The sequence below is a fragment of the Thunnus albacares genome, chromosome 2 (assembly GCF_914725855.1).
Source record: "Thunnus albacares chromosome 2, fThuAlb1.1, whole genome shotgun sequence".
NCBI lineage: Eukaryota > Metazoa > Chordata > Actinopteri > Scombriformes > Scombridae > Thunnus > Thunnus albacares.
Window position 1 is genome coordinate 38031467 of NC_058107.1, and position 9001 is coordinate 38040467.

Consider the following 9001-nt stretch of genomic DNA (forward strand, 5'->3'; position numbering starts at 1 on the left):
ACCATTTTTACACCTGGTCATGTGTAAGAGGACCAGAAGGGTCTGGATGAAGTATCAATTGGAACGAAATGATGCAAAGTCCTGAGTAAATTTGTGTTTGACTTTGCCCCCTTCAGTAGCTCCTGATTGGATTTGCTGCTTTAAATGTTCCTTAATAATGGAGTTAGCTTGATGACATGTAAACACAGCAGACTAAAGTCAGGCTGACTCGACGAGGATGGGATTCAAACCCACGTGCGCAGAGCACAATGGATTAGCAGTCCATCGCCTTAACCACTCGGCCACCTCGTCTGTTGATGGGGTTTTAATGTCCATACTCCACCCTGCAGTCGTGAAATGTGGCTTTTCTTGTTAACTTGCAGTCATGTAAAGACAGGGGTTGTTTGTTGTAGTGCATGAGAAAGTTCCAAGGACTATTACACAAAGGAAGTAAGAAAGACTTCTGGAGAATGCAGGCATTGATCCCGCTACCTCTCGCATGCTAAGCGAGCGCTCTACCATTTGAGCTAATTCCCCTGTCATCTAAAAAGCACTCTCTTCACTTTTAATCACTCCCCCCGCAGTCTTGAAATGTGGCTTTTCTTGTTAACTTGTAGTCGTGTAAAGACAGAAGATTGAATTGAACATGACCTGACGAGGATGGCATTGGAACAGAGGCGTGAAGAGCGCAATTGATTAGGAGGTCTTCACACAGACCTGGAAGGACTGGAGGGTTTCATTGGTGTCTTTTCTAAGTGGAGACACCAAATAAAGATAGGTTTCCCCCCCATCAAGAACAGGAATCCTGCACAGGGGAGGAAGGTAGAGAAGTGCAGCACGGAGCGAGATATCTTCTGTTTTTTCGTAGGGGAATTAGCTCAAACGGTAGAGCGCTCGCTTCGCATGTGAGAGGTAGTGGGATCGATGCCCACATTCTCCAAAAGACTTAACTATTCCTTCTACTTACATAGGGAGAGTCCAGTTAATGTGGAAAACCACTTGAACATGGGTAAGACAGTCGTAATCAGAAAGGTCTGGATGAAGCATCCATAGGACCCAAATGACACAAAGTCCTGAGTGGAAGAGGGAGAGAGAGCGGGAGAAGGAAAGAGGTCCCAGGAGACCCGACTGTCCATCGCAGAGAGGCCTGGCTGCAGGGGCTGTTAGGTGGGGCTGAAAACTTGGTGACGTAGTGACATTCACGGGGCTGGTTGGTGAACTGCTGTAGCTGACCAGCTAAGCACTAACTCGCTAGCTGGCTGGGCCACCGCTAGTCATTCACAACAGCTCCCAGAGTTTCTCTCTGCTGTTCCGTCTCCTTGTCTTGACATTTATACACAGCTTATTCAAAGAGGTAGCAGTATCGTGGCCTCCTCTCATAACTGAGTGCAAAGCAGCTCTCTGTTGTGCAGCAGCTTTTACTCTGACAGAGGAGGGTAAAAGAAGCCAGTGGTGCAACACATCCAACACGCTATGATAGCTTCCTCCATTTTGGACTCTCTGTTCCCTCCTAGGTATCATATCATCACGCTTGGCCAGCAGTGTATGGATTGATTTTGCCCCCTTGAACTGGACCCACTGATTGGATGAATTGAATTTACTGCTACTAAGGTATTAATCATGGAACCAGTCAGCTCGATGACATGGAAACATAGCAGATCAAAGTGAAATTGACTCGATGAGGATGGGATTCGAACCCACGCGTGCAGAGCACAATGGATTAGCAGTCCATCGCCTTAACCACTCGGCCACCTCGTCTGTTGATGGGGTTTAAATGTCCATACAGTCTGGCTGGGCCACCGCTAGTCATTCACAACAACTCCCAGGAATTCTCTGTTTTCTCATCTTGACATTTATACACAGCTCATTCAAAGAGGTAGCAGTATCGTGGCCTCCTCTCATAACTGAGTGCAAAGCAGCTCTCTGTTGTGCAGCAGCTTTTACTCTGACAGAGGAGGGTAAAACCAGCCAGTGGTGCAACACATCCAACACGCTACGATAGCTTCCTCCATTTTGGACTCTCTGTTCTCTCTTAAGTATGATAGGGATCTCTTCCAAGAAGGTTTGTGATTGGTTGGTGGTGTGCAGATTGACTTTGCCTCCTTGACCGGATCCTCTGATTAGATGAGTTGAATTCACTGCCTTAAATGCTGCCGCATGGAGGCCTTGATGGAGCCAATTAGCTCAATAACATGTAAACACAGCAGACTAAAGTCAAGCTGACTCGACGAGGATGGGATTCGAACCCACGTGCGCAGAGCACAATGGATTAGCAGTCCATCGCCTTAACCACTCGGCCACCTTGTCTGTTGATGGGGTGTCAATGTCCATACAGCCGTGGCGTTGTATGGACAATCTGTGAAACACGTTGACGTCGGGTAACGTGGCGGTGGTGAGAGCGGTCAGAGTCACGGGACTGAAGGTGTGAATAGTTGAGGAGCCTTTTCAGAAGGATTGAATCATAGCTGACAGTCTAACAGCCCGTTCACACATACAGACTCCAACACTGGAGACACAACAGGACGCCTTTCATTATGACGTGGACTCTCAAAAACTGCCACTGCTTCTCAAAGGGAAGTTGAGAGAACTTCAACTTTATGCTGAAGTTAAGACGAGAGGGGGAGATTGAAAAAAGAGATGCATGGGGGGGAAAAAACATGCCAGCAGAGCGCTGACATTACATGTAAGAGGACTCTCTCTATCTTAGTTGTGAATTAATTGTAAAGGTGAGATTGTTTGTTGTAGTGCATGAGAAAGTTCCAGGGACTATTACATAGACACAGCAGGAAAGACTTCTGGAGAATGCAGGCATCGATCCCGCTACCTCTCGCATGCTAAGCGAGCGCTCTACCACTTGAGCTAATTCCCCTATGACCTAAAAAGCACTCTCTTCACTTTTAATCACTCCCCCCTGCAGTCTTGAAATGTGGCTTTTCTTGTTAACTTGCAGTCATGTAAAGACAGAAGATTGAATTGAACATGACCTGACGAGGATGGCATTGGAACAGAGGCGTGAAGAGCGCAATTGATTAGGAGGTCTTCACACAGACCTGGAAGGACTGGAGGGTTTCATTGGTGTCTTTTCTAAGTGGAGACACCAAATAAAGATAGGTTTCCCCCCCATCAAGAACAGGAATCCTGCACAGGGGAGGAAGGTAGAGAAGTGCAGCACGGAGCGAGATATCTTCTGTTTTTTCATAGGGGAATTAGCTCAAATGGTAGAGCGCTCGCTTCGCATGTGAGAGGTAGTGGGATCGATGCCCACATTCTCCAAAAGACTTAACTGTTCCTTCTATTTATGTAGGGAAAGTCCAGTTAATGTGGAAAACCACTTGAACATGGGTAAGACAGTCGTAATCAGAAAGGTCTGGATGAGGCATCCATAGGACCCAAAGGACCCAAAGTCCTGAGTGGAAGAGGGAGAGAGAGCGGGAGAAGGAAAGAGGTCCCAGTAGACCCGACTGTCCATCGCAGAGAGGCCTGGCTGCAGGGGCTGTAAACTTGGTGACGTAGTGACATGCACGGGGCTGGTTGGTGAACTGCTGTAGCTGGCCAGCTAAGCACTAATTCGCTAGCCGGCTGGGCCACTGCTAGTCATTCACAACAGCTCCCAGGAATTCTCTGTTTTCTCATCTTGACATTTATACACGGCTCATTCAAAGAGGTAGCAGTATCGTGGCCTCCTCTCATAACTGAGTGCAAAGCAGCTCTCTGTTGTGGAGCAGCTTTTACTCTGACAGAGGAGGGTAAAACCAGCCAGTGGTGCAACACATCCAACACGCTACGATAGCTTCCTCCATTTTGGACTCTCTGTTCCCTCCTAGGTATCTCTTCCAAGAAGGCTCACGCGTGGTCAGCGGTGTGTGGATTGATTTTGCCCCCTTGAACCGGACCCACTGATTGGATGAATTGAATTTACTGCTAGGTCTTAATCATGGAGCCAGTCATCTCGATGACATGGAAACACAGCAGATTAAAGTGAAATTGACTCGACGAGGATGGGATTCGACCCCACGCGTGCAGAGCACAATGGATTAGTAGTCCATCGCCTTAACCACTCGGCCACCTCGTCTGTTGACGGGGTTTAAATGTCCATACAGTCTGGCTGGGCCACTGCTAGTCATTCACAACATACACGGCTCATTCAAAGAGGTAGCAGTATCGTGGCCTCCTCTCATAACTGAGTGCAAAGCAGCTCTCTGTTGTGGAGCAGCTTTTACTCTGAAAGAGGAGGTTAAAAGAAGCCAGCGGTGCAAGTCATCCAACACGCTACGATAGCTTCCTCCATTTTGGACTCTCTGTTCTCTCTTAAGTATGATAGGGATCTCTTCCAAGAAGGCTTGTGATTGGTTGGTGGTGTGCAGATTGACTTTGCCTCCTTGACCGGATCCTCTGATTAGATGAGTTGAATTCACTGCCTTAAATGCTGCCGCATGGAGGCCTTGATGGAGCCAATTAGCTCAATAACATGTAAACACAGCAGACTAAAGTCAAGCTGACTCGACGAGGATGGGATTCGAACCCACGTGCGCAGAGCACAATGGATTAGCAGTCCATCGCCTTAACCACTCGGCCACCTCGTCTGTTGACAGGCTTTCAATGTCCATACAGTCGTGGCGTTGTATGGACAATCTGTGAAACACGTTGACGTCGGGTAACGCGGCGGTCGTGAGAGCGGTCAGAGTCACGGGACTGAAGGTGTGAATAGTTGAGGAGCCTTTTCAGAAGGATTGAATCATAGCTGACAGTCTAAACAGCCTGTTCACACATACAGACTCCAACACTGGAGACACAACAGGACGCCTTTCATTGTGATGTGGACTCTGATAAAACTGCCACTGTTACTCAAAGGGAAGTTGAGAAAAGTTTATGCAAAAGGTCAGAGATTTCCTTGCAAGGCAGCTGGATTTGCGAGATCACAACATCAGGAGATCACGCAAGAATCCATCTTGTCAGGCTTCAATTGATGCACTTGTGTCTGAACCACCAGTGGTTTGGACCAATCAACGTCCTATCAGGATTCTTGTGTGACCTTGTGATCTCTTGAATCCAGCTGCCTAGCAAGGTAAGACAGTGATAGATGGTTCATCCAATCACCTGCCAAGTATTTTTTGAAAGTGCCTGCCCTTTTCTTAACAGTTTCCAAGGACGACTTCTGTAGGAGAATTTACTGCTTTATATCAAGGCCTTAATCATGGAGCCAGTTAGCTTGATGACATGTAAATACAGCAGACTAAAGTCAAGCTGACTCGACGAGGATGGGATTCGAACCCATGCGTGCAGAGCACAATGGATTAGCAGTCCATCGCCTTAACCACTCGGCCACCTCGTCTGTTAATGGGGTTCCAATGTCCATACAGCCGTGGCGTTGTATGGACAATCTGTGAAACACGTTGACGTCGGTTAACGTGGCAGTGGTGAAAGCGGTCAGAGTCACGGGACTGAAGGTGTGAATAGTTGAGGAGCCTCTTTGGAAGGATTGAATCATAGCTGACAGTCTAACAGCCTGTTCACACATACAGACTCCAACACTGGAGACACAACAGAACGCCTTTCATTATCATGTGGACTCTCAAAAACTGCCACTGCTGCTCAAAGGGAAGTTGAGAGAACTTCAACTTCATGCTGAAGTTAAGATGAGAGGGGGAGATTGAAAAAAGAGATGCGTGGGGAAAAAAAACATGCCAGCAGAGTGCTGACATTACATGTAAGAGGACTCTCTCTATCTTAGTTGTGAATTAATTGTAAAGGTGAGATTGTTTGTTGTAGTGCATGAGAAAGTTCCAGGGACTATTACATAGACACAGCAGGAAAGACTGCTGGAGAATGCGGGCATCGATCCCGCTACCTCTCGCATGCTAAGCGAGCGCTCTACCACTTGAGCTAATTCCCCTATGACCTAAAAAGCACTCTTTTCACTTTTACTTCACTCCCCCCGCAGTCTTGAAATGTGGCTTTTCTTGTTAACTTGTAGTCGTGTAAAGACAGAAGATTGAATTGAACATGACCTGACGAGGATGGCATTGGAACAGAGGCGTGAAGAGCGCAATTGATTAGGAGGTCTTCACGCAGACCTGGAAGTTCTGGAGGGTTTCATTGGTGTCTTTTCTAAGTGGAGACACCAAATAAAGATAGGTTTTCCCCCCACCAGGAACAGGAATCCTGCACAGGGGAGAGAAGTGCAGCACGGAGCGAGATACCTTCTGTTTCTTCATAGGGGAATTAGCTCAAATGGTAGAGCGCTCGCTTCGCATGTGAGAGGTAGTGGGATCGATGCCCACATTCTCCAAAAGACTCCAACTGTTCCTTCTAATTACGTAGGGAAAGTCCAGTTAATGTGGAAAACCAGTTTTACAGCTGAACGTGGGTAAGACAGTCGTAAACAGAAAGGTCTGGATGAGGCATCCATAGGACCCAAATGACACAAAGTCCTGAGTGGAAGAGGGAGAGAGAGCGGGAGAAGGAAAGAGGTCCCGGGAGACCCGACTGTCCATCGCAGAGAGGCCTGGCTGCAGGGGCTGTAAACTTGGTGACGTAGTGACATGCACGGGGCTGGTTGGTGAACTGCTGTAGCTGGCCAGCTAAGCGCTAACTCGCTAGCCGGCTGGGCCGCCGCTAGTCATTCACAACAGCTCCCAGAGTTTCTCTCTGCTATTCCGTCTCCTCGTCTTGACATTTATACACGGCTCATTCAAAGAGGTAGCAGTATCGTGGCCTCCTCTCATAACTGAGTGCAAAGCAGCTCTCTGTTGTGCAGCAGCTTTTACTCTGACAGAGGAGGGTAAAAGAAGCCAGTGGTGCAACACATCCAACACGCTACAATAGCTTCCTCCATTTTGGACTCTCTGTTCCCTCCTAGGTATCATAGGGAGCTCTTCCAAGAAGGCTCACACTTGGTCAGCGGTGTGTGGATTGATTTTGCCCCCTTGAACCGGACCCACTGATTGGATGAATTGAATGTACTGCTGTAAATCAAGGTCTTAATCATGGAACCAGTCAGCTCGATGACATGGAAACACAGCAGATTAAAGTGAAATTGACTCGACGAGGATGGGATTCGAACCCACGCGTGCAGAGCACAATGGATTAGCAGTCCATCGCCTTAACCACTCGGCCACCTCGTCCTCGGCCTGTTGATGGGGTTTAAATGTCCATACAGTCTGGCTGGGCCACCGCTAGTCATTCACAACAACTCCCAGGAATTCTGTTTTCTCGTCTAGACATTTATACACGGCTCATTCAAAGAGGTAGCAGTATCGTGGCCTTCTCTCATAACTGAGTGCAAAGCAGCTCTCTGTTGTGGAGCAGCTTTTACTCTGAAAGAGGAGGGTAAAAGAAGCCAGCGGTGCAAGTCATCCAACACGCTACGATAGCTTCCTCCATTTTGGACTCTCTGTTCTCTCTTAAGTATGATAGGGATCTCTTCCAAGAAGGCTTGTGATTGGTTGGTGGTGTGCAGATTGACTTTGCCTCCTTGACCGGATCCTCTGATTAGATGAGTTGAATTCACTGCCTTAAATGCTGCCGCATGGAGGCCTTGATGGAGCCAATTAGCTCAATAACATGTAAACACAGCAGACTAAAGTCAAGCTGACTCGACGAGGATGGGATTCGAACCCACGTGCGCAGAGCACAATGGATTAGCAGTCCATCGCCTTAACCACTCGGCCACCTCGTCTGTTGATGGGGTTTCAATGTCCATACAGCCGTGGCATTGTATGGACAATCTGTGAAACACGTTGACGTCTGGTAACGTGGCAGTGGTGAGAGCAGTCAGAGTCACAGGACTGAAGGTGTGAATAGTTGAGGAGCCTTTTCAGAAGGATTGAATCATAGCTGACAGTCTAACAGCCCGTTCACACATACAGACTCCAACACTGGAGACACAACAGGACGCCTTTCATTGTGATGTGGACTCTGAAAAAACTGCCACTGTTACTCAAAGGGAAGTTGAGAAAAGTTTATGCAAAAGGTCAGAGATTTCCTTGCAAGGCAGCTGGATTTGCGAGATCACAACATCAGGAGATCACACAAGAATCCATCTTGTCAGGCTTCAATTGATGCACTTGTGTCTGAACCACCAGTGGTTTGGACCAATCAACGTCCTATCAGGATTCTTGTGTGACCTTGTGATCTCTTGAATCCAGCTGCCTAGCAAGGTAAGACAGTGATGGTTCATCCAATCACCTGCCAAGTATTTTTGAAAGTGCCCTTTTCCAAACAGTTTCCAAGGACGACTTCTGTAGGAGAATTTACTGCTTTATATCAAGGCCTTAATCATGGAGCCAGTTAGCTTGATGACATGTAAATACAGCAGGTTAAAGTCAAGCTGACTCGACGAGGATGGGATTCGAACCCATGCGTGCAGAGCACAATGGATTAGCAGTCCATCGCCTTAACCACTCGGCCACCTCGTCTGTTGACACTGTTTAAATGTCCATTCACTCATGTCACTGTTTGGAAAATCTATGAAACACAATGAAGTCAGTTGACATGGTAACTGAATATGTGAATCCTGAATGAATTGTACAGATTGGGTTATTTGTAGCTGTGCACAATAATGTTCTTGGGGATACTACATACACACAGAGGGAAAACCTTCTGGAGAATGCGGGCATCGATCCCGCTACCTCTCGCATGCTAAGCGAGCGCTCTACCATTTGAGCTAATTCCCCTGTGTGAAGCACAGAATGTGAAGCTCCAACTCTCAGCTGCTTCTCCTCTTCTGCTTCAGAATGTCAGTTCATGTTTCTCAGGCTGTTTTCAAACTTCAGCTTAAAAATTTTCTCAGTATCAATGAATCTGACTAATTATGATATTGATTGTGGTGCAGAATAAGGTTCCTGGAATGTCATAAATGGGTGTCATGTGGACGGATGCAGAGGAAAGTTGTACCTTACTGACAAGGAGAAACAAAGGGTCAAGGGTCTTCTAGAGAATGCTAAGCAAGTGCTCTACCATTTCAGCTAATTCTCCTGTAACTAAAAGGAGCACTCCACCTAAAAATCTGTCTGATGACCTT

The 9001-nt window shown here is 47.3% G+C and overlaps 1 protein-coding gene and 11 non-coding genes across 12 annotated transcripts in view; all 12 read right to left on the reverse strand.

The window, feature by feature from the left end:
• The window catches only part of LOC122968417 (putative leucine-rich repeat-containing protein DDB_G0290503), a 635740-nt gene that overhangs the window by 587685 nt on the left and 39054 nt on the right, over positions 1–9001 (reverse strand). The window lies entirely within an intron of this gene.
• On the reverse strand, positions 210–291 carry trnas-gcu. Its single transcript has one exon. It is a non-coding gene; the product is annotated as a tRNA-Ser (tRNA).
• Positions 1656–1737, reverse strand: trnas-gcu. Its single transcript has one exon. It is a non-coding gene; the product is annotated as a tRNA-Ser (tRNA).
• trnas-gcu lies at positions 2205–2286 on the reverse strand. The gene has a single exon. It is a non-coding gene; the product is annotated as a tRNA-Ser (tRNA).
• On the reverse strand, positions 3970–4051 carry trnas-acu. The gene has a single exon. It is a non-coding gene; the product is annotated as a tRNA-Ser (tRNA).
• On the reverse strand, positions 4481–4562 carry trnas-gcu. The gene has a single exon. It is a non-coding gene; the product is annotated as a tRNA-Ser (tRNA).
• trnas-gcu lies at positions 5230–5311 on the reverse strand. The gene has a single exon. It is a non-coding gene; the product is annotated as a tRNA-Ser (tRNA).
• Positions 5800–5872, reverse strand: trnaa-agc. Its single transcript has one exon. It is a non-coding gene; the product is annotated as a tRNA-Ala (tRNA).
• trnas-gcu lies at positions 7022–7103 on the reverse strand. The gene has a single exon. It is a non-coding gene; the product is annotated as a tRNA-Ser (tRNA).
• trnas-gcu lies at positions 7576–7657 on the reverse strand. Its single transcript has one exon. It is a non-coding gene; the product is annotated as a tRNA-Ser (tRNA).
• trnas-gcu lies at positions 8315–8396 on the reverse strand. Its single transcript has one exon. It is a non-coding gene; the product is annotated as a tRNA-Ser (tRNA).
• On the reverse strand, positions 8582–8654 carry trnaa-agc. Its single transcript has one exon. It is a non-coding gene; the product is annotated as a tRNA-Ala (tRNA).